Source organism: Pinus tabuliformis, chromosome 2_2 (assembly GCF_031772625.1).
Source record: "Pinus tabuliformis cultivar Carrire ecotype Pingquan chromosome 2_2, CPIR1, whole genome shotgun sequence".
Taxonomy (NCBI): domain Eukaryota; kingdom Viridiplantae; phylum Streptophyta; class Pinopsida; order Pinales; family Pinaceae; genus Pinus; species Pinus tabuliformis.
Genome location: NC_142300.1, coordinates 908,639,039 through 908,665,135, shown reverse-complemented (window position 1 = coordinate 908,665,135; position 26,097 = coordinate 908,639,039).

Sequence of the window (26,097 nt, the reverse complement as noted above, 5' to 3'; positions counted from 1 at the left end):
CAATGCATGTTTAATTATTTTTGCGAAGACTCTGATGAATTCTATGATGTTTACTAATAACCTAAGTATATCTATGTGAACCTTAATTTAGAGCCGCTCTCTAATTCAAGTATATAGAAAAATTGACTGTTAAGGGTCTGCAAGGATGGATCGCAGACCTTCGCGGTGGTCTGAAGACTATTTTAACATAGTTGCAGTAACGTGCCCTAAGACTTTGTCAATATGCATGAAATCAAATCTGAGTTGCTAAAAGACATCACACTAGTCTTTAGATGCAGAAACTTGGTTCTTGCATCACCCAACACTGCTTCGGGTGAGATTGCAGCCTGTGCTACCTGGGTTGTAGCCGAAAGGGCTTGTAGTGTATGGTTTTGTTGGTTGGTGCAGATAAATCTAAACATGGGTCATGACCCCCTAAGTCAACAGGAGCATCGAGCATGGTGGAAAGTAGTGTTAGACATTGAGGTAGACAACACTTTGGAAAAATAAAGTCATCAATGCTAGAAAAGGCATATCAAGAAGCATAAAGAGACAATGAAAAAGCTTGATTTAATGAATTTTTATGTCCATTGAGTCACTAATGTAACAAATCTTTATGTAAAACCGTATTCGAAAATTGGTCTGTGTATATAAAGCTCACACTAATTTATGGTTGGGATTATGCATGTTTTCATATTTGTGTTTGAGATTAGAAAATTGAGGATAATTATCCTCCAAGGAGGTGGGGTTTGTAATAGTACCTTAGGGATAATCCCTTCTTGCAAACATTTGAAAAAAATAATATAATTAAAATACAAACTAGTTGCGATATGGGCCACAAATTTCAGAGCTTAGGGTGGAGGTTGCTTGGGAATGGAAGGAGGTGGTTATTAATATAAGTCATGGGTTGAATATGGTCCTTTAAATGGTTGAATTCATATTTAATTAATTTAGGGGAAGAGAGGATGAGCGCATACCCCTTTGAGAAAGTCCACAAGAAAAAAGGTCAAGAATTAAAATAATTAAAACAAGTGGAGTGGTGTCAGTTGTAGGGGAGAATGGTGTGGAGAGTTGTCATTGACAACATGCCCATAAACACTTGTGACCATAATAGAATGAGCAGAGAATAATAAAAATAGAGTGGTGTAGCAAAGGGAGATATGATAAAGTAATTACAAGGGGAGACTTAGCACAATACAACAGGGATAGGAGGGGGTGGACACAGAGAATGAATGCATGGTATTAGACCTAGCAAAACACAAAATGAGGAGGAAACTCCTAGAATCCATGCAAGGAGGAATTCCTTGGAAGATAAATGATATTGTATTGAAGAGCTCAAGAGAGGAATTGCGTGACAGAATATAGAGGAAGAGGATACACACAGAGAGGATGAGATAAAGAGCAGAATACACACAAGGAGGAGAGATGTTGGATCAAGGAGGTTTAAAATAAGGCATGGAAAGGAAATAAGTGGCATGGGAGCAAAAAAATTTCTGGTAGAATCTTGTTGCAGTGATTAAACAACAATGCTATAGGATAAAATGCACAGTGTATGGAGAATGAAGATACCCTCAAAGGTCTTCCCGGGACCTTTAGTAGACTATAAGATTATCCGCAACCATCACAAAGTTACATGCATGTTCATAAACAATAACTAACTATCAAAGTAGGAGAAGGAGATTACCTCAAGCCTCCATGTAGACTTGCTGGAGACCACAATGAAGCTAGGTGGAAGTCCCCTAAGCCAGCTCCAGATCAGGGCATGCACATAGAAGAGACAAGCGTAATCACAACATACAACTCTGATAAATAATACATGAATACATAAAGGAACATCTAGTTACATATAACTAAGCTACTCATGCTAAAAGGTATTGGAAAAACAACTAAATGAATGATAGTACCAACACCATGGAGTAGACAGCACAACTACAGTTCTATATTAATATTGGAAGAGTGATTACAACCATCTGTTGCATCAGCCATCCTTTACCCCTGTAGCTTCTCTTTCTCTCTCCCTTCTTGCCAACTTCTTATGATTTGAGAAAATGCTCAATAGTCAAGTATGCTATCCTTTCAAATGCTCCGACCTCTATCACCATAGCCCTAACTTTTCTTATGTAGCAATTGAGTTAGGCTTGGCAAGCACCTCCTTGAGTTCCCTATGGCAAAAGCAATGAACTTGCCATGCTTTTCAGCTCTTTCCCATTTGCCTCCTTCTTTCATATTAGAAATCCTCCAAATAGGTCGATTTTGGATGTTTCCTTGCTTTTCATGAGTAATTTTAGCAACAAATATCTAGATATTTATGAGTCAATTCGTTCCTTTGACCCTTAGAACTTCACCAAGTTTCACTAACATTCTCCCCTTACTATCAAATTGAGTTAGTAGGGTCATTAACACACCCTTAGGCTTGTAGACAAGCTTTATAAAGTAGGTTGTTAGTGCACAGGCAGCGTTAGTGTGGAATCAAGCCCCGTGATTGTGGTCTTTGCTTTAGCTATCATGTCTTTCCCCTCTTAGTTGATGAGGAGGTCAATTTGTTATATAACAGATGCCCCCTAAAGTATGAGATCAGAGGCTACGACAATGGCCTAAATACTTTACTTTAACTGTAATTTTCCTTCAAAAAGAGAGAGAGGATCGAAGCTTCGTGTGGTATGGGAAACTTGATACAACACATATATATAAAACTACTAAAATCATGCCCTTAGTCAGGCATTCCCATGCTCAGTAGCTATGTCAGAGTGATTTTCTCAAAAGAGATATGATGATACTGGCTACCAATAAGAACAATGTGGATCCGATGTCATAAGAGAATCATCCTGATAAGCTGTCTCCAAAAAAAAATATCCGCAACTTGGGAGAGGAAGCAAGGCTAAGTGATGTAAGCCTCTACCCAAGGTATTGATTTCTGCTTCACCGACCAGCATAGATTGATACATGTGAATATATGCATTGACATTGAACATGCACGAAATCATTTGATTACCAGTAAATAATGGAGACCATTAACAGACGTGAGGAAGGCCACCAATAACGGTGATGGTCTCCAAGATGTACAATACAATCTAATGAGTGTGAAAGATGTCTTTGTCATCGAACACCCATAGAATCACTTAACGAGGAGCGAATAATGAGAACCCCTGATCAAACACAAGGAAACCTACCACTAATGTCTACAAGTACCAAGGTATTGAATGTGTTTCTGGGTTGTCTTCCTAAATAGAGTATTGAAGTCGATAGGAAGAAACCTGTCGAAAGGTAGGAAATAATCTGTTCTACATCAGTCGTCATGAAACAGGAAAAGAATGATTTTCTTTTTGAGGAATCTTTTGAGCATTTGGGTCTAAAAAACAAACGGTATGATGAAAGGATATGCTTGATGGGTTGATGGAGGAAACAAAAGGTTAACCTTTGAACAATAGAAGGCACAACAATGGTTTTAACCAGACAACACTAGACTCATGAACACCAAAGAGTGTTAGGATAAAAAGATGCAAAAACATCGGGGTATATAGGCTAAACTCATAGGATGGTGGGATTCATATTGAGAGGCCGTCACAAGGAAGGTTTATCTGAGGGAGTGCCATGTTCAAGGGAACGACTGTTGCCAAACCACACTTTCTAATACGGAATACAGTTGTATTGTTCACTTTCCCCGTCTGATTAGTTTAATGAGTCCAGACAAGTAAACTCATCAATCTTTTCATATTTAAAGAGTCTAAAAAGGACCATAAAAAGAGCAACTCTCTATCCTATCTGATTAGTATAATGAGTCCAGACAGGAAAACTCATCGATCTTTTCATATTTAAAGAGTCTCAAAAGGATCGTAAAAGGAGTGGCTCTATATCTTGTCTGTGTAATTTAAAGAGTCCAGACTAGACAACTCGGTGGTCTTCTCATATTTAGAGAGTCTGAAAAGATCATAAAGAACAACTCCATGGTGGTCCCTTTGTCATAGTTGTTAACTTCGTGTGAGAAAAGGTTAATAGTATACCCGGTTCGATTACTTTTCCATTAGTTAATCTATTGAATATGAATAAAGAGAAACCTATGTTCAATAGATTTAGACCTCATTTTTTTTACGAGGATGAGGAGACAGACTAAACTCATTTTTCGTCGTGACTTTTTAATGAGTCATGTGATGACAAACTCAATACCTCCATCAAAATTTAACGAGTCAAATGAAGAAAACTCAAGGTATCTCTTTTAGTTTAGTGAGCGAGGAAAAAGAGGTAAAAGAACAGCTCATTCCTCCTTTGTAGATTTAACGAGCCCGAAGGAGGGGAAAACTCGGGGATTTTTTGATTCTAAGAGTGAGAAATGGTCCCAAAAAAACAAGTGCTCTTGTTGCTGCCGTATATTTTTAACGAGCCCGGTGACAAAAACTCGGGATTTTTTAGTTTATCGAGCGAGAGAAGTACCTAAAAGAATGCCCGAGTCATATTTATAAATTTTTAACGAGCCTAAGGACAAAACTCGATATTTTTTCAGATTAACGAGCGAGAAAAAAGCACCTAAAAAGAATGCTCTAATGATCTTTTTCAGTTTAATGAGCTAGAAAAAGAGCGAAAAAGAGTTTCTTAGACCATCGTCGTATATGTTTAACGAACCCAATGATGACAAAATTGTAGTTTTTCCGATTAACGAGCAAGAAAAATACCATAAAAAGAACACTCGATCTTCTTCATGGTAGTTTAACGAGCCCGAAGAAGGAGACTCAAGGATTTGTTTGGATTAACGAGGAAGAAAAATACCATAAAAAGAATTCTCGATCTTCCCTGATCTCATGCTTGACAATAGAATGGTCTATGCCATGAATTTCCTCATAAGGCCAAGGGAAAACATCGCAAAAGTCCTTAAAAGGGTAGGTGAAGCTCACAATTTCCTCAGGATTGCGATTGGGTTCAATTTGTATGCTTTCCACAATGCATGTCTTGACTAGAATATCGATGAGAAATTTCTTTGAAATATTTCCCATGTTTCCCTCTGATTCCAAAGTTTGGATAGTCGTATATGGTGAGGAAATGATTTCAGGTGAGTCATATGATAGGATTTGAAGAGACATCATGTCTGAATCGGATATCGAAACACGATGGTGTGAGTCCTCCCAAGGTCGCTCTTCTAAACTCATGATCTCTTTAATAGATTCGTCCATAGGTAGGACTTGATTGAGTGGATCGAAAGAGGGAGCGGTTATGGGAGGGGAAGTGGGACCGTTGGCCGTAACCAAAGTGACTATAGGTTTGGATGTAGATTGAATGGCTTGGTAGGCCAATTCAGCTAGTGACAACAACATTTGTTCTTCATATGTGTCAATGTCTGAAGGAGTGGACAGGATCCATGGATCGGGTTGTTCATGAGGAATAGATGAAATCATATTTACCATCTGTGAAACCTTCAGTGGCAGAAGAAGGAAACAACCAATGAGGGAAGAAGCCTTCAGTAGATCGGTACCGATACTGAGGTAAGAGTTAGGTACACCACCCACTAAGGGTACATAGTTGCTAGGTAACAAAGAGTAATCTGGGATGCAAAAGGACAGCTGGTCCACTATGACTATCATTCCATCCAAGGGAAAGAGGATGAAACAGAAGATCGAAGACACAACTAAATTCATGGCATAAGTCCAAGTGTGGCCCAAAAGTAAATTATAGTCGAGTTTATGATCCATGACTTGAATTTCTATCGTTACCATTTTCCCACTGAAGGTGATGGGATAGCTAGCTAGGTAACCTTTTGGGATGAAAGTGTGGCCATCGAAAGCTTTAAGGGAATTCGATGGCAGGGATAGGGTTGGAGAACCCAGAGCAAGCCAACATGAAGCTGACATGATGCAGGTAGAAGCACCTTCATCGATGACAGTTCTGTGTATACCTTTACCTTTAGAAAAAAATTTCACTTTAAATGTAAGTTGGTGGAAAAGGGGAGGTTTACACTTTTCCATGTCGAAAACTACAAGCATGGAGTCATGTGGGTCGATACCACCAATAGCTGAAAGCAAAGCTTTCCTTGGTGCTATACATGTTTGTAATACTTCGAGCACCGACATAGCTGATGGTGCTTGCGCCAAGTCTTCTACAATGCTGTAGTTTTGGGCAACACATGCAGATGTATTGTGCATTGTGCGTCAAAGTGCCCCTTTGGGGGCGTGAATTATAAGTTTAGCAATTGGCCTTTCGATATGAAAATCGTTAGGTGGTGGTGGGTTTTGACTTGAGGAAGGTTCCTTTGCATGAGCGGCAGGAGCTCCATAAGGTTTGGCTCTTATTTGTAGATCTACCGTTTCAAAGGTGTAAACGGTAGAAGATCCTTCACCAGCTGAAGGATGTTGCTAACCACTGATGACCCTTGTGGGGGTTGGGGTTAGTTTACAATAAGGTTTTGTTGCTGCTAAGTGGGGAAAGGATTATTCAGGACAACGGTGGTCCTACCAGTATCCTTTTGAGCAATGTATTTTGTGCATTCCTGAAGACACGGACAACGATAGGTCATGTGGTCTTCAGCATAGATTTTGCAAGGAAATATGGTGGGTTTATTCTTTCCATTGTCAGGAGGCACAGTGACCTTTTGTTTTGGGTTTTGCTTCTTTGTCGACTGCTCCTTAGAAGGAGCAGTCTTTTTCTTACCGTCGGGATTTTGTTTAGACTGCACAGAGTTTATCGCAGTAGTAGGAAGAGCAGTCAATTTGGTAGTAGTGGAAGCATTGGAGTTTCGAGGTGCATTAGGGATTACATCGTAGAGAGTGCTAGACTATTAATATATCAAATCTAAGTGTTGGGCATGACGTATGGATTGGTCTTCTATGACCGCACCACCTAAGCCGACATCCTTAGCAATTTGGGGTAGTAGGGACTTGCAGAACCAGTCTGCTAAGAGATAGTCTAGGAGGGGAGCTTTAACTAACCTCCGCCTATGTCTCCATTCATCTATATGATCAGAGATGTGGGTGGCGGTATCCCGACGTAATGAAGTGAGGAGTTCCATCCCAGTCTCATAACAGATGGGTAGTTGGAAGTGCTTTAAGAATTCCATTGCTAGAGTGTCAAAGGTATTTACTCACATGCATGGTAACTCAATGTACCACTTAGCCGCGCTGCCAGTGAGGGTGTAGGGAAAAAGACTTAACCGGACACTATCATCCACCATGGAGTTAGAAACACTCCAAAGATGGTAGGTGAGATTATGAGTGCCCGGATCCTCCCCTTGTTTCCCATCAAACTTGGGGATGTCTATTTGTATTTTATGCGAGATTGGTGGCCATTGTAAGTTATGATAGATGGGGTCATTTGTAAGTTTGTACAAGTCGGGATATCCAACATTGCCAAGAAAGGCAGATTGTGTGGTGCCCCTGACTCGGACAAAGGCGATGACATATGACTTGAGGAACGTTACAGTCCTCCCATCCTTTGAGTCCCAATATTATACATGGGCTGCATGGTATAGTAGTTTGCTTGAGGTATGGCATTGTAGTATGGATTTCCATGGGGATTTTGATGTTAGGGTATAGAATTTCCCCCAAGATAAGCGGTTCCCCCTTGACTCATTTGAATTTGTGAGTAGGGTGCCCCCATGGATTCTTCGGGACCTCCTTAAGGATTCGCGCCCATCATAGAACAAACCATTTGTCCTTGATTGACATAAGGAATTCTCATGTCAATTAGTGACTGACCTTGCATGCCTGAGAACGGAAGGGGAATTGTTATGTTCCCTACCGGTATGTGCATATTGGGAATGCCCCCAAAGATTAGAATCTGGGGGTTTGAACTGTACAATGGTAGCTGATCATATTGTTGGTGGATGGGAACTGCGCCCATATTGCTATATTGAGCATTATAGGGAGCGTTCTACGTAGCACTTGTCGAAGGTATGAAGTTTGACACTAAAGGGGTGGAACCTAGCATCAGCTAGGTTCCACTCGTAGAGGGTGTCATGTGAGTGGTTGTACCTAGGACAAATGGGATAGTGGGGTTCGCCATTACCGGTGTTGTGGTGAAAATTGACTGGGGAAGTGGTGGGGGACCAAAAGTTTCCCTAAAGTCCCACGACCTGTTAGTCATCAATGGGATAGATGGAAATGTTCCAACTACTGAAGCAGGAAGTACATGTACCGCAGGATCCAAGATTGGGTTCGACAGATTCGTAAGTAGAGGGTTTAAGGGAGGAAGGAATCCTTTGGTAAAGAAATTCTCCAACAAACTTGAATTGTCGATTGTCCAAATAGATCCCGTGTGAGATCTGGGAGACTAATTCCCCGAAGATGGGGAATCCAATTCACTAGAGCTCGGCGGATTTTCCACAATGAATGGAGGAAGTCGTAGTAATTTTCTAGATCGACGACGAGGGCCGGATGTAGCCATGGTGACCATTAATTTTTATTAATAAATTTTATTGTGATATTTGTTAAAGTCTCAAAATGGTAACACTCGAGTGCGTAAAAAAATATAAAAAATACATTAAGTTTATCAATCAACAAATAGAGGGAAATTACCCTGTCTAATAAGCCCCGATCGCTGGAGATGAAACCCAGTATCTAAATGAATAACAGAGAAGGTTGGCTAGATGTATAGTTATGGTTACTCTAGAGCTTCACCCGGACCTCAGATTGAGGGGCCAAGTACTCTCATGAAGATGAGCACCCTCCCAAAAATTGAAGATAGAGTAGATCCATCTGTGTTAGGTACCAGGACAGCTCGTCCGAGTCACCTTGTGTAAGTACCTAAAAGTTTGGCCACTAAAGATACCTCAGATCACAAACACCACCAGGGGAGGACATAGTCGCAGACAGTACACTATGTGGGCAGGATACCTGAGTCCCCGACTCAGCTCCGAAATCCCCGAAGGGATCCCCAATGCATAAAATACCCAAAGTATTTGTAAGAGAAGGCAGGCTACCTTCACTTACAGTCCGATATTGTCCCATATTTTGCTTCGATTTTACTGGAGTGGTCCTAGTAGTATGAGTGCAGAAGAAATTTTTCTCTGTTTTAATGACACTAGTTTGGTTTTCGACCTTGGGAAATTTACTCACACTGCCTATCCCAAGATCGTAGCCTGAACTAATGTTTTTTTGCTCAATAAAGAGTTATTGATTGATTTTAGGTAAATTTTATGTGTACTATCTTATTGTCTTCGGTAGGGGAGTTGACGTATGAAATGTGATGAGACTCCGACTCAGCAAGTCATGCACAAGACAATGCTTTAAAAAAATTTCAATTCAATGAAAACAAGTTGTATTCTACATGTGAGAGTTTTTCACATATTCATATTCTTTCCATGCATCTTAGTCATTTAACACATGCATAACCAAATGACTTCTTTCCAATGTCTCTTAACAACTGCTTGCAACCAAAATAGAGAAGCTTTTAACCAGCTAAACAGAAGGATGAATAAAAAATGTGGATCTTTGTTTCGTAGAAAATGCTTTTAAGAAAGAAAAAAAAAACTTATTTCCTAAAAAAAAAAACTTTTTAGGACACCTATTTTGCTAACAAAATGTAGTAACAGATCTTCTTTCAGTCCATGAGAAGGCTTCCTATCCTTTTTGGCTTACAGACACAGTTGGAAATCAATATTTTGGGAGACTAACGCTTTGTAGCAGTGGCCACAGAGAGTTAATAGATCCACTAATGCTCCCTCTGAGCAGACACAGTGCTTTGTAGTCTGCTAACCTATGTTAGTGTGGGAAAACAGTAAAAAATATGGCTTTCTAGATCAGATTCAGTGATGAATACATGTAGGCAAGTTGCAGCAAGGTTTTTGGTGGGTCAAAAGGGAAAGCAGAAGTATAGGGAGCTATTAGAAGGAGGAGAAAACTGAGAACTGTTCAGGAAATCGGGAGCTAGATGTATAGTCCCCAGCAGAGTCACCAAGTTTGCTATAGCATAAAATGCACGGTGTATGGAAAATGAAGATACCCTCAAAGGTCTTCCCGAGACCTTCGCCAAAATGTAAGATTATTTGCAACTGTCACAAAGTTGCATGCATATTCATAAACAATAACTAACTATCAAAGAGGAACATTTTGTTCTTATAAGGTGTAGATGAGTTGAAGCCTAGAAGGAGCAGAGAGAAGTTTTCAAAGGAGGTTCCAGAGATAGAGAAATAATTGCTTGCCAATACACCAAGTACAGAGGAAAGCTTGGTGAGGTAAGTGGCAGCAAGGAGGACGTGTTGTCGCAGAGGATTTAGTGCAGCTCAAAGGGAATGAGTGAGGAACTCATAGAGATGGAGGAGAAAATGACTACTGATAGTCATAGCAGAGGTTCTGAGGAATACTACATAGAAGAAAGGTGAAGAAGGAGGATTCCAAGGCATATGGCAAGAGGATGAGTCAAGAGGAATTCGACAAAGAGATTGCTGAGATGAAAGAATGACTCGATGTATTGAGGATGATAGTAGAGGAAAGCCAGAGATAGAGTTGGGTCTTGAAGAAGAAGCGATTGAGGAGGCATAAGTGATAGAGAAGGCTACAGTAGAGGCAAGTAAGGTTGCTGATGGAAAAAAACAGAGAAGTTGAGTTGGAAATGGAAGTGTCTATTTGTGAACCAAAGCAGGGTGAAGTTCTGGGTGAAGAAGAAGGAATTATTGATGATTTAATGAACTATTGGACAAATCCAGACCATCAGGAGAACATAAAACCTTATATCGTTGAATCTAATAATTTTGATGTGATTACAGGTTTTGCAGAGGATGAGCCATCTTTTGAAGCTATCAAAAGTATGGAATAGTATCTTTTAGAAGATAAAAACTATGAAGTATCGAATGATAGATAATATCTCTTGAATGAGGAAAGCAATGAATTATTGCAGTAGAAAGAACTTAGTAATACATTGATGTTTGAAGCTGTGACAACATAGGAAAAATTTCTTGTGAAAGGAGATGAAATTTAGTTTTAAGAACTTATATGTGAAGCAACAGTTGAGATTGTTGAACCTTGTAATTTTAAAATTGATAATTTTTGTATAAATGCAGGAATCATATGTAATGATGAAGTACTTATGAAGTGTCACAGAGAAATTGAATTGCTGGATTATTTGCTGGTAAATTCAAAGTATGACAGTATGATTACAAAGGAAGGATTTCACTACCATGGACAAGATCAGAAAGACATCTTTAGAGTAGTTGATGTGGAGGGAAGACTAACTTATAGTCTTGAGAGTACATTAGAAAATTATTTGAAGAGGTTGAGTCAGCATACAGATGTGCTGATAGAAGAGGAGAAATCTTAGTAGCATACTGAAGTGTTGCTAAAGGAAGAAAAGGTACTGAGGCCTTATGTTTTTTATTTTAATAATTGTTTTATGAGTGCAGGTTTAGTTGTAGATGCTGAAGAAAATTTGGAATAGATGAGTAGTGAAGTAAAGATGGTAGATGAGGATTCTATGGAAGAAATTTATTCCATGGAACAAAGATGTCTGATTGCTGGAGAGAATGCTAGAAAGTCCGTATTTAGTGTAGAAAGTGATAACTGTGAAAGAGAGTAGGGATGAAAGAGAGGCAGTAAGAACAAGTGGAGAAAGAGTAAGTAATAGAATTCAACAACTTCAATGACAAAAATAGAAAATTGAAGAGTTAGTGGACAGAAACAACTACCTGAAACAAAGAGAAAGAAGTAGAAGTAAGTGGTAGAGTATGGATTAGTCCAAGGAGGTACTGGAAATGGAGATTGAAGAATTATGGCAGTTGATGATGAAAAAATTTGTATGGAGGAGATTGATAGCAGCAGGATGGATGATGAATCATAACTTGAACCTGATTTAAAAGGAGAGGAAGATGAAACCGGAGACATCAGACATACAACAAAAGCAAAGGTGCAAGGCATTTGGGCAGTTACAAACTAAAGTTTGGGACGCTGGAGGTTTTCTATCAACATATGAACACACATGGTCAGGAGATTATGAATATTTTCTAGTTTGGTAGTCTGATGCAGGAGCATTCAGTTCAATAATATCATTTTGTTTTAGTAGACATAGGGGGTATTTTGTTTTCAAGGAAGTTGGTTTCCTAAGTGTGAATTAATGTAATTATTTAGGCTTTTGAGTGATTTTAATGAGAATAGGATTTAATTAAATATTGTGGGACATATTTGTAAATATTCTCGAATGGAGGAGAATATGAGAGATTTAGAATGGTTGAAAGATTAAGGGATTTGAGAATTAATTGTAAATCTTAGATTAGGAGTTAGTTCATGATTTTGTGGAATATAGAGGATCCTTAGAGATAAGGAAGAGATTTTAGGATTTTGTTGTGAAGATTATGGCTCTAAACCAGGAATTGGTTCTAGAATCCTTTTGTATAAATGTAAGCCAAACCAAAAAGGCAAAGAAAAGAGTTAGTCAGGTTAGCTAGTTAGCTGGTTAGATAGTTAGAGTGTGACTGTAAGACTATAGGAAGATAGTGAAATAGAGGCCACTGATATTGGAAATAAGGCCTGAGAGGGAAACTGTCTAAATTTTTGTTTGTATATACAGAGATTTAATTCTAAAACTGTATAAGTGTGTGATTCAAGTATTGAATGATAAAATATGTGTGAATCACAGTTCTGCATAACATATGTATGCAAGCGGTGTTCAGGCGAAATACAAAGAAAAGAATGATACAGAGGAATGTAATGGATAGTTGAACCGATTGAAGGATCAAAGTGAAATATTTGGAGGGATAGTAATTATAGAACAAGCAAAGTTAAGCTCAGGAGAGAGTGGCGCAACAGAACAGGGGAATGACGAGAACCCTGAAGAAACCCGAAAACCATAAAAGGACTGAAGAAATGGCGTGAAAACCCAAGTGAAGAGAAGAGAAAAGATGTAAAGTGTTGATAGATAGGAGCCGTTGGATATTTACGATCAATGGATAGGATTAAGTCACAGATAATGGAGTAATTGGGATCGCATCACAACTTATCTCAGGAGTGAGTAAAACCCTGGCTTAAGCAATTTTCCATTGCGACAAGCGAGATCATTTATAACGATTGGATCGGGTGGTTTGATCAATGATAGAGGATCATTGATAAACCCCGCATCACAACATTTCAATTGTGAATGAACTTCAGGCCTTCAGAAAGTGTGAAGTGTGACGTGTGAAGTCCGATGCGATCGACGATTAGATCGCATTGTGCTATTCTAGAGTGGATGTACTGTGGGCCTTAACAATTGCAATTTGTGATTGAGATAGTGATGGATTAATGGAGTAAATCAATTGTCTGGAAATAAATGTATAAAGGTTGTGGAATGAAGGAAAAGTGTGATCGCATCGCACAAAATGGGAGTTTTATTGCCAAGTTCTTAAGAATTGAAATCCCGTGATTGCGATAAATGGAAGCCTCGAGAAATATGCAAAGGCTGAGGAAATTCGATAATAGGTATGGTTTACGTACGATGTGGAGTATTTCTATTGTATGATATTTATAATAGTTATAAAATCGATAGAAGGTTTTATGTGGTAAGTTTGTAAATGACCAAAGTTATAAGAGTGGGGTTGGTTGTATATGTGTGGGTATTAGGGGTTAATCAAAGTCTAATGAAGGTGGATGTAAAGAGTCCCGATAGGAATGATTAAGTGAAGGGACAGACTATGGTTAATTAAAAAATCGTTTCCGCAGAGATTTAATAAAGGGGGCCTTAAACCATTAATTAATGAAGATTTGACTCGACAGAGAGTTGAAATTCTCGGGGAAAAACAAATTTTCATTTTATATGCATACTGTGGGTATACCCAGGTTTTGCTTTCATCAAAGTGGTATCAGAGCAGAATTGTGACTAAAACATTTGATATTAAAGCACAAAGAAATTTAGCGTGAAAATATCTTTGAAAAGAATTTAGAAGAGAGTTATGTGTTAAGATGTGTAAGTAGGCAAGAGAAGATAACACTCTAATCCGACAAACAGTAGGCACATAGAGATGATGTGTAGCAAAACTTGTCAATGCAAGAGACAGAGGAGAATCCATTCAAAGTTTAGGAAATGGTGGAACAAGATCATGCAGATATCTTGTAGGTGAGGTGATATGTTTTGATTTTATTTGATTTGATTTGAATATTGGACAATGTGTGGTTTTTTATGCGGATATCTTGAAGGTGAGGTGATATGTTTTGATTTCAAGATTGGAGAATGTGTAGTTTTTATATTGATGCACAAGTAGCAGCATAAGAGAGTGAGAGGATTGCAACAACCTAGAGTGAGGAGTGCTCAATTGGTTCTAGAAAAAATAACCAGGGAAATGCTAACAGACTGAGCTCAAATGGGAGAAGCTTAGTGAGGCATATGTAGAAAGAAGGAGACTTGTTACTCCAGAGGTATTGTTGCAGCTCATGGAGATATCATAAGGGAAATTCCACAAAGGACGTTTGTAGAATTCCTAAGCAATGAAGGAAGCTAGTGATTCAAAAAAGAGGTGGTAAAAACAAGTATTTCATGGTGATTGAAATACGAGAGGACAGTTGTTTTCTTAGAAGGTGCAGATGATTTGAAGTTTAGAAGGAGCAGAGAGAAGTGCTCAAAGGAGGTTCCAAAGATACAAAACCAATTGCTTGCCAAAATACCAAGTACAGAGGAAAGCTTGGTGAGGTAAATGGCAGCAGGGGGGACATGCTGTCATAGAGGCTTTAGTGCAACTCATAGGGAATGAGTGAGGAACTCATAGAGATGGAGGAGAAAATGACTACTGATAGTTATTAGAGAGGTTCTGAGGAATACCACAATAGAAGAAAGGTGAAGAAGGAGGATGCCAAGGCAAATGGCAAGAGGATGAGTCAAGAGGAATTTGAAAAAGATATTGTTGAGATGAAAGAACAACTCGATGTATTGAGGATGATACTAGAGGAAAGCCAGAGACAAGGTTTAGTCTTGAAGAAGATGCCAGTGAAGTGGCATAAGTTACAGACAAGGCTACAACAGAGGCAAGTAAGGTGGCTGATGGAAAAACTCAAAGTAGTTGAGTTGGAAATGGAAGTGTCTATTTGTGAACCAAAGCAGGGTGAAGTTCTGGGTGAGGAAGAAGGAATTATTGATGATTTTATGAACTATTGGACAAATGCAGACCATCAGGAGAATGTAAAACCTTATATTGTTGAATCTAATCATTTTGATGTGATTACAGGTTTTTAAAAGGATGAGCCATCTTTTGAAGCTATCAAAAGTATGGAAGAGTATCTTTTAGAAGATAAAAACTATGAAGTAAAGAATGATAGAGAATGTCTCTTGAATGAGCAAAGCAGTGAATTATTGCAGCAAGAAGAACTTAGTAATACATTAATGTTTGAAGCTATGACAACACAAGAAATATTTCTTGTGAACGGAGATGAAATTCAATCTGAAGAACTTATATGTGAAGCAACAGTTGAGGTTGTTGAACCTTGTAATTTTAAAATTGATCATTTTTGTATAAATACAGGAATCATAACTAATGATGAAGTACTTATGAAGTGTCACAGAGAAATTGAATTGTTGTAGTATTTGTTGGGAAATTCAGAGTATGATAGTACGATTGCAAAGGAAGGAGTTCACTACAGTGGACAAGATCAGAAAGACATATTTAGAGAAATTGATGTGGAGGGAAGACTAACTGATAGTCTTGAGAGTACATTAGAAAATTCTTTAGAAAATTCTTTAAAGAGGTTGAGTCAGCATACAGATGTGCTGATATAAGAGGAGAGTTCTGAGCAGCATACTGAAGTGTTGCCAAAGGAAGAAGAGGTACTCAGACCTTATGTTTTTTATTTTAATAATTTTTTTATGAGTGCAGGTTTAGTTTCTGATGTTGAAGGAAATTTGGAACATATGAGCAGCGAAGTAAAGATGGTAGAAGAAGATTTTGTGGAAGAATTTAATAAATGGAACAGAGATGTTTTATTGCTGGAAAGAATGCTGGAAAGTTAGGATTCAGTGCAGAAAGAGATAAACGTGAAATAGAGTAAGGATGAAAGAGAGGCAGTAAGAACAAGCGGAGAAAGAGTAAATGATAGAATTCAACAACTTCAAGGAGAAAAATAGCAAATTGAAGAGTTAGTGGACGACAACAACAGCTTGAAACACAGAGAAAGAGGTAGAAGTAAGTGGCATATTATGGAATAGTCCAAGGAAGTACTGGAAATGGAGATTGAAGAATTATGCCAGTTGATGATGAAACAATTCGTATGGAGGAGATTGATAGTAGCTGGAAGGATGATCAATCAGAACTTGAACCTGATTGACAGGGAGAGGAAGATGAAACAGAAGACATCATACATACAACAACAGTAAAGGTGCAAGGCATTTGGATAGTTACAAACTAAATTTTGGGACCCTGGAGGCTTTCTATCAACATATGAACACACATGGTCAGGAGATCATGAATATTTTCTAGTTTGGGAGTCTGATGCAGGAGCATTCATCTCAATAATATCATTTTATTCTAGTAGACATAGGGGGTCTTTTCTTTTCAAGGAAGTTGGTTTCCTAAGTGTGAATTAATGTAATTATTTAGGCTTTTGATTGATTTTAGTGAGAATAGGATTTAGTTAAATATTGTGAGACATATTTGTAAATATTCTCGAATGGAGGAGAATATGAGAGATTTAGGATAATTGAGAGATTGAGGGATTTGAGAATTAATTGTAAATCTTAGATTAGGAGTTAGTTCATGATTTTTTGGATTAGAGAGGATCCTTAGAGATAATAAAGAGATTTTATGATTTTGTTACGAAGATAATGGATCTAAACCAGGAATTTGTTCTAGAATCCTTTTGTATAAATGTAATCCAAACCAAAGAGGCAGAGAAAAGAGTTAGTCAGGTTAGCTAGCTAGCTGGTTAGATTGTTAGAGTGTGGCTTTAAGACTACGGGTAAATTGTGAAACAAAGACCACTGATATTGAAAATCAGGCCTGAGAGAGAAACTGTCTATTTGTTTGCTTATATATACAGATATTTAATTCTAAAACTCTGTAAGTGTGTGATTTGAGAATTGAATGATAAAATATGTGTGAATCAGGGTTCTTCATAATATATGTATGCAAGCGGTGTTCAGGCGAAATACAGAGAAAAGAATGATACAGAGGAATGTAATGGATCGTTGAACCAATTGAAGGATCAAAGTGAAAGCTTTGGAGGGACAGTAATTACATAACACACAGAGTTAAGCTCAGGAGTGAGTGGCGCAGCAGAACAGGGGAAGGAAGAGAACCCTGAAGAAACTCGAAAGTCGTAGAAGAACTGAAGAAATGGCGTAAAAACCCAAGTGAAGAGAAGAGTGGAGAAGTAAAGTGTTGATACAAAGGAGCCATTGGATCTCTACAATCAACAGATAGGATTAAGTCGCAGGGAATGGAGTAATTTGGATAGCATCGCAACTTATCTCAGGAGTGAGTAAAACCTTGGCTTAAGCGATTTGTGATTGCGACAAGTGAGATCATTTATAACTATTGGATCGGGTGCTTTCATCAATGGTAGAGGATCATTGATAAACCCCACATCACAACATTTCAATTGTGAATTAACTTCAGACCTTAATAAAGTGTGAAGTGCGAAGTCCGTTGTGATCGGAGATTAGATCACATCGTAGTATTAAATAGTAGATGTATCATGGGCCTTAACAATTGTGATTTACGATTGCGATAGTGATGGATTAATGGAGTAAATCAATGGTCAAGAAATAAATGTATAAAGGTCATGGAATGAAGTAAAAGTGTGATCGCATCCCACAGATTGGGACTTCCAATGCCAAGTTCTTAAGAGTTGAAATCCCGCAATTGTGATAAAGGGAAGCCTCGAGAAATATGCAAAGGCTAAAGAAATGAGATAAAAGATATGGTTTACGTAGATGGTGGAGTATTTCTATTGTATGAGATTTATAATAGATATAAAAGCAATAGAAGGTTTTATGTGGTAAGTCCGTAAATAACCAAAGTTATAAGAGTGGGGTTTGTTGTATATGTGCGGGTATCAAGGATTAATCAAAGTATAACGAAGGTGGATGAATAGAGTCCCGATAGAAAGGATTGAGTGAAGGGATAGACTATGGTTAATTAAAAAATCATTTCCGCGGAGATTTAATAAAGTGGGCCTTAAACCATTAATTAACGAATATTTGACTCAGCAGAGAGTTGACATGCCTGGGACAAAACATATTTGCATTTTATATGCATACTATGGGTGTACGCAGGCTTCCCTGCGTCAAAGTGGTATCAGAGCAGAATTCTGACTAAAACATTTGATATTAAAGAACAAAGAAATTTTGCATGAAAACTTCTTTGAAAAGAATTTAGAAGAGAGTTATGTGTTAAGATGTGTAAGAAAGCAAGAGGAGATCAAACTCTAATCTAACAAATAGTAGGCACATAGAGATGATGTGCAGCAAAACTTGCTGATGCAAGAGACAGAGGACAATCCATTCAAAGTACAGGAAATGGTGGAACACGATCATGCATATATCTTGAAGGTGAGGTGATACGTTTTGTTTTGATTTGATTTGAAGATTGGAGAATGTGTGGTTTTTATATTGATGCACAAGTAGTAGCATAAGAGGGTGAGAACATTGCAACAACCTCGATTGAGGAGTGCTCAATTTGTTCCAGAGAAAAGAACCAGAGAAATTCTAACAGACTGAGCTTAGAGGAGAGAAGCTTAGTGAGGCATATGGAGCAAGAAGGAGACTTGTTACTGTAGAGGCATTGTTGCAGCTCATGGAGATATCATAAGGGCAATTCCACAAAGGACGTGTGTAGAATTGCTAAGCAATGAAGGAAGCCAGTGAGAGTTTCTAAGTGAAAGAAGAGGTGGTCAGAACAAAGTATTTCATGGTGATTGAAATACGAGAGGAAAGTTGTGTTCTTAGAAGGTGCAGATCATTTGAAGCCTAGAAGGAGAAGAGAGAAGTGCTCAAAGGAGGTTCTATAGATAGAGAACTAATTGCCTGCCAAAAGACAAAGCATAGAGGAAAGCTTGGTGAGGTAAGTGGCAGCAGGGAGGATGTGCTGTCGTAGAGGCTTTAGAGTAGCTCATAGGGAATGAGTGAGGAACTCATAGAGATCGAGGAGAAAATGACTACTAATAGTCATAGCAGAGGTTCTGAGGAATACCACAACAGAAGAAAGGTGAAGAAGGATGATGCCAAGGAAAACGGCAAGAGGATGAGTCAAGAGGAATTTGACAAAGAGATTGCTGAGATGAAAGAGCAACTCGATGTATTAAGGATGATACTAGAGGAAAGCCAGAGACAAGGTTGGGTCTTGAAGAAGAAGCCAGTGAAGTGGCATAAGTTACAGAGAAGGCTACAACAGAGGCAAGTAAGGTGGCTGATGGAAAAACTCAGAGAAGTTGAGTTGGAAATGGAAGTGTCTATTTGTGAACCAAAGCAGGGTGAAGTTCTGGGTGAAGAAGATGGAATTATTGATGATTTTCTGAACTATTGGACAAGGGTAGACCATCAGGAGAATGTAAAACCTTATATTGTTGAATCTAATAATTTTGATGTGATTACAGGTTTTGTAGAGGATGAGCCATCTTTTGAAGCTATCAAAAGTATGGAAGAGTATATTTTAGAAGATAAAAGCTATGAAGTAAAGAATGTCTCTTGAATGAGGAAAGTAGTGAATTATTGCAGCAGAAAGAACTTAGTAATACATTGATGTTTGAAGTTGTGACAACATAGGAAAAATTTCTTGTGAAAGGAGATGAAATTCAGTGTGAAGAACTTATATGTGAAGTAACAGTTGAGGTTGTCGAACCTTGTAATTTTAAAATTGATAATTTGTGTATAAATGCAGGAATCATAAGTAATGAAGAAGTACTTATGAAGTTTCAGAGAGAAATTGAATTGCTGGAGTATTTGCTGGGAAATTCAGAGTATGCTAGTATGATTGCAAAGGAAGGAGTTCACTACTGTGGTCAAGATCAGAAAAACATCTTTAGAGCAATTGATGTCGAGGGAAGAATAACTGATAGTCTTGAGAGTACATTAAAAAATTCTTTACAAAATTCTTTAAAAAGGTTGAGTCAGCATACAGATGGGCTGATAGAAGAGGAGAAATTTGAGTAGCATACTGAAGTGTTGCCAAAGGAAGAAGAGGTACTAAGGCCTTATGTTTTTTATTTTAATAATTGTTTTATGAGTGTAGGTTTAGTTGCAGATGTTGCAGGAAATTTGGCATAGATGAGAAGAAAAGTAAAGATGGTAGAAGAGGATTCTGTGGAAGAATTTAATCAATGGAACAGAGATGTTCGATTGCTAGAGAGAATGCTAGAAATTCAGGATTCAATTCAAAAACAGATAACCATGAAGGATAGTAAGGATGAAAGAGAGGCAGTAAGAACAAGCGGAGAAAGAGTAAGTGATAGAATTCGACAACTTCAAGGAGAAAAATAGAAAATTGAAGAGTTATTAGACAACAACAACAACCTGAAACAAAGAGAAAGAGGTAGAAGTAATGGTAGAGTATGGACTAGTCCAAGGAGGTACTGGAAATGGAGATTGAATAATTATGGCAATTGATGATGAAACAGTTCATATGGAGGGGATTGATAGCAGCCAGAAGGATGATCAATCAGAACTTGAACCTGATTGATAAGGAGAGGAAGATGAAATAGAAGAAATCAGACATACAACAGCAACAAAGGTGCAAGGCATATGGGCAGATACAAACTAAAGTTTGGGATCTTGGAGGTTTTCTATCAACGTATGAATGCACATAGTCAGGGGATCATGAATATTTTCTGTTTTGGGAGTCTGATGCAGGAGCATTCAGCTCAATAATATCATTTTATTTTAGTAGACATAGGGGGTCTTTTGTTTTCAAGGAAGTTGGTTTCCTAAGTGTCAATTAATGTAGTTATTTAGGCTTTTAAGTGACTTTAATGAGAATAGGATTTAATTAAATATTGTGAGACATATTTGTAAATATTCTCAAATGGAGGAGAATATGAGAGATTTAGGATAGTTGAGAGATTGAGGGATTTGAGAATTAATTGTAAATATTAGATTAGGAATTAGTTCATGATTTTGTGGATTAGAGAGGATCCTTAGAGATATGGAATAGATTTTAGGATTTTGTTGCGAAGATTATGGATCTAAACCAGGAATTGGTTCTGGAATCATTTTGTATAAATATAAGCCAAACCAAAAAGTCAGAGAAAAGAGTTAGTCTGGTTAGCTAGTTAGTTGGTTAGATAGTTAGAGTGTGACTGTAAGACTATGGGCAGACTGTGAAATATAGGCCACTGATATTGGAAATCAGGCCTGAGAGAGAAACTATCTAAATGTTTGTTTATATATACAGAGATTTAATTATAAAACTGTATAAGTGTGTGATTCGAGTATTGAATGATAAAATATGTGCGAATCAGGTTTCTTAAAAATATATGTATGCAAGCAGTGTTAAGGAGAAATACAGAGAAAAGAATGATACAGAGGAACGTAATGGATTGTTGAACCGATTGAAGGATCAAAGTGAAAGCTTTGGTGGGACAAAAATTAGAGAACAAACAAAGTTTAGCTCAGGAGAGAGTGGTGTAGTAGAATAGGGGAAGGACGACAACCCTAAAGAAGCACAAAAACCATAGAAGAACTGAAGAAATGGTGTAAAACCCTATGTTAAGAGAACAACGGAGAAGTAAAGTGTTGATACATAGGAGTTGTTGGATATTTACTATCAACGGATAGGATTAAGTCGCAGATAATGGAGTAATTTGGATCGCATCACAACTTATCTCAGGAGTGAGTAAAACCCTGGCTTAACCGATTTGCAATTGCGACAAGCGAGATCATTTCTAACTGTTGGATCAGGTGCTTTGATCAATGGTAGAGGATCATTGATAAAACCCACATCGCAACATTTCAATTGTGAATGAACTTCGGGCCTTACGAAAGTGCGAAGTCTGATGTGCGAAGTCTAATGCAATCGGCGATTAGATCGCATCACAGTATTCCATAGTAGATGTACCATGGGCCTTAACAATTGCGATTTACAATTGTGATAGTGATGGATTGATGGAGTAAATCAATGGTCGTGAAATTAATGTATAAAGGTCCTGGAATGAAGGAAAAGTGTGATCACATCCCATAGATCAGGAGTTCCAATGCCAAGTTCTTAAGAGTTAAAATACCGAGATTGTGATAAAGGGAAGCCTCGAGAAATATGCAAAGGCTAAATAAATGCAATAAAAGCTATGGTTTACATATGTTGTGGAGTATTTCTATTGTATTAGATTTATAATATATATAAAAGCGATAGAAGGTTTTATGTGGTAAGTCCATAAATAACCAAAGTTATAAGAGTGGGGTTGGTTGTATATGTGCGGGTATTAAGGATTAATGAAAGTGTAATGAAGGTGGATGTATAGAGTCTTGATAGAAAGGATTGAGTGAAGGGATAGACTATGGTTAATTAACAAAATTTTTTCGTAGATATTGAATAAAGGGGGCCTTAAACCATTAATTAATGAAGATTTGACTCAGTAGAGAGTTGAAATTCCCGGGGAAAAACAGATTTGCATTTTATATGCATACTCTAGGTATACGTAGGTTTTCCTGTGTCAAAGTGGTATCAGAGAAGAATTGTGACTGAAACATTTGATATTAAAGCACAAAGAAATTTTGCGTGAAAATTTCTTTGAAAAGAATTTAGAAGAGAGTTATGTGTTAAGATGTGTAATCAGGCAAGGGAGATTAGACTCTAATCTGACAAATAGTAGGCACACAGAGATGATGTGTCGCAAAACTTGCCGATGCAAGAGATAGAGGACAATCCATCCAAAGTACAGGAAATGGTGGAACAAGATCATGCAGATATCTTGAAGGTGACGTGATATGTTTTGTTTTGGTTTGATTTGGATATTGGAGAATGTGTGGTTTTTGTATTGATGCACAAGTAGCAGCATAGGAGGGTCAAAATATTGCAGCAACCTAGAGCGAGGAGTGCTCAATTGGTTCTAGAGAAAAGAACCAGAGAAATGCTAATAGACTGAGCTTAGAGGAGAGAAGCTTAGTGAGGCGTATGTAGCAAGAAGGAGACTTGTTACTGCAGAGGTATTGTTGTAGCTCACGGAGATATCATAAGGGAAATTCCACAAAGGACATGGTTGGAATTGCTAAGCAATGAAGACAGCTGGTGAGAGTTTCTAAGTGAAAGAATAGGTGGTTAGAACCAAGTATTTCATGGTGATTGAAATACAGGAGGACAGTTGTTTTCTTAGAAGGTGTAGATCATTTGAAGCCTAGAAGGAGAAGAGAGAAGTGCTCAAAGGAGGTTCTAGAGATAGAGAACCAATTGCTTGCCAAAAGACCAAGTACATAGGAAAGCTTGGTGAGGTAAGTGGTAGCAGGGAGGACGTGCTATCACAGAGGCTTTAGTGCAACTCATAGGGAATGCGTGAGGAACTCATAGAGATGGAGGAGAAAATGACTACTGATAGTCATAGTTGAGGTTCTTAGGAATACCACAATAGAAGAAAGCTGAAGAAGGAGGATGCCAAGGCAAATGGAAAGAGGATGAATCAAGAGGAATTTGACAAAGATATTGCTGAGATGAAAGAAGAACTCAATGTATTAAGGATGATAGTAGAGGAAAGCCAGAGACAAAGTTGGGTCTTGAAGAAGAAATAGTGAAGTGGCATATGTTACGGAGAAGGCTACAACAGAGGCAAGTAAGGTGGCTGATGGAAAAGATTAGAGAGGTTGAGTTGGAAATGGAAGTGTCGATTTGTGAACCAAAGCAGGGTTAAGTTTTGGGTGAAGAAGAAGGAATTATTGATGATTTCTTGAACTATTGGACAAATGTATACCATCAAGAGAATGTAAAACCTTATATTGTTGAATCTAATAATTTTGATGTGCTTACAGGTTTTGTAGAGGATGATCCATCTTTTGAAGCTATCAAAAGTATGGAAGAGTATCTTTTAGAAGATAAAAACTATGAAGTAAAGAATGATAAAGCATGTCTCTTGAATGAGGAAAGCAGTGAATTATTGTAGTAGAAAGAACTTAGTAATACATTGATGTTTGAAGCTATGACAACATAGGAAAAATCTCGTGTGAAAGGAGATGAAATTCAGTCTGAAGAACTTATATGTGAAGCAACAATTGAGGTTGTTGAAACTTATAATTTTAAAATTGATAATTTTTGTATAAATGTTGGAATCATAAGTAATGATGAAGTACTTATGAAGTGTCACAGAGAAATTGAATTGCTGGAGTATTTGCTGGGAAATTCAGAGTATGACAGTATGATTGCAAAGGAAGGAGTTCACTATAGTGGAAAAGATTAGAAAGACATCTTTAGAGCAGTTGATGTTGAGGGAAGACTAACTAATAGTCTTGAGAGTACATTACAAAACTCTTTAAAGAGGGTGAGTCAGCATACAGATGTGTTGATAGAAGAGGAGAAATCTGAGTAGTGTACTCAAGTGTTGCGAAACGAAGAAGAGGTACTGGGGCATTGTGCTTTTTATTCCATAGTAGATGTACTGTGGGCCTTAACAATTGTGATTTGTGGTTGCGATAGCGATGGATTAATAGAGTAAATCAATGGTCAGGAAATAAATGTATAAAGGTCATGGAATGAAGGAAAAGTGTGATCACATCCCATAGATTGGGAGTTCCAATGCCAAGTTGTTAAGAGTTGAAATCCCACGATTGCGATAAAGGGATGCCTCGACAAATATGCAAAGGCTGAAGAAATGTGATAAAAGGTATGGTTTACATATGTTGTGGAGTATTTCTATTGTATGAGATTTATAATACAAATAAAAGCGATAGAAGGTTTTATGTGGTAAGTCCATAAATAACCAAAGTTATAAGAGTGGGGTTGGTTGTATATGTGCAGCTATTAAGGATTAATCAAAGTATAATGGAGGTGGATGTATAGAGTCCTGATAGAAAGGATTGAGTGAACGGACATACTATGGCTAATTAACAAATCGTTTCCATAGAGATTTAATAAAGGGGGCCTTAAACCATTAATTGTTGAAGATTTGACTCGATAGAGAGTTGGAATTCTTGGGGCAAAATAGATTCGCATTTTATATGCATACTATGGGTATACGCAAATTTTCCTGCGTCCATTTGAGGGATCTCTAGCTTGTACATCTATCCAGGCCAATATTTGGTGCACCCACTGCATGATGGAGGGGCATGTTGCGACGAAATGACCACGGTTGTAGGTAGTTAATAACCCGGGGGGGGGTGGTGGGGTCATCAGGGGCCCCACCCACCGTAGGGGTCGTAGTAATCAGAGCGCAAGGACTCTTCCCAAGAAGGAATAACCAGGACTTCTCCAAGATCTGTAGGGCATATGGACAGCGGCCGCAGATGTGCCCAATTCTGCAAAAATACTCTAATGTCTCTAATAACAACTACTTTGAGTTTTGCCCATCAACCACTCATTACACCGATCAGTGCCAAGCACTGGATGGTCTAGTAGAAATACTGTACAGATCCACGTTTAGGGTTAACGAACCAAGTCGAGGAGGGCAATGAGGAAATGGACGTGGAGGAAGAACGGGAAGAAGAGGGCCCTTAAGGTATTACAACTGCGACCAAGAAGGACATGTCACTAGAGAATGCCGACTCCCGAGGAGACCCTGGTGTTCACAGTGTAGAGTTAACACCCATGCGATAGAGGACTGCCAAGAGCTCATTGCAAAGTGTGAAGAGAGAACCAGGCATCAGGGGGCAAACTTGGTGAATGCTGAGCCCCGGACCGATGATGGCCTCCCCGTGACCAATATCAATATAGTCACCTAAGGAGGGTAGAAGATATGGGAGGACTGCTATGCAGAGGATCCCCCCTTGATCGTCAAAGCGGTGTCACCATAGAAGGCATATCAACATGAGCGCCAAAGATAGTACTATCAAGAAGCAACCAAATTGTTTGAGAGAATAACCGAAGATAGATAGAGTCAAAGACCGCAAGTCCACGTGCCTGATCAAACCCGGCTGATTGGGGAGTTGTTTTAATTTTTCTTGAAAATTGTTGAGGATGACGCCATGCTAAAGGAATTGTAGAAAAGCTTAAAGGCCACGGTATCCATGGAAGGAGAGGGAGTGGGACAACTATGTGCAACCCTGCCAAAGAAAGCTTCGAGGAGAGTGAAGAGGAATACGAAAAGGAGCAGAAAGAAGTTCTGAATGAATGCACAAGTGGTA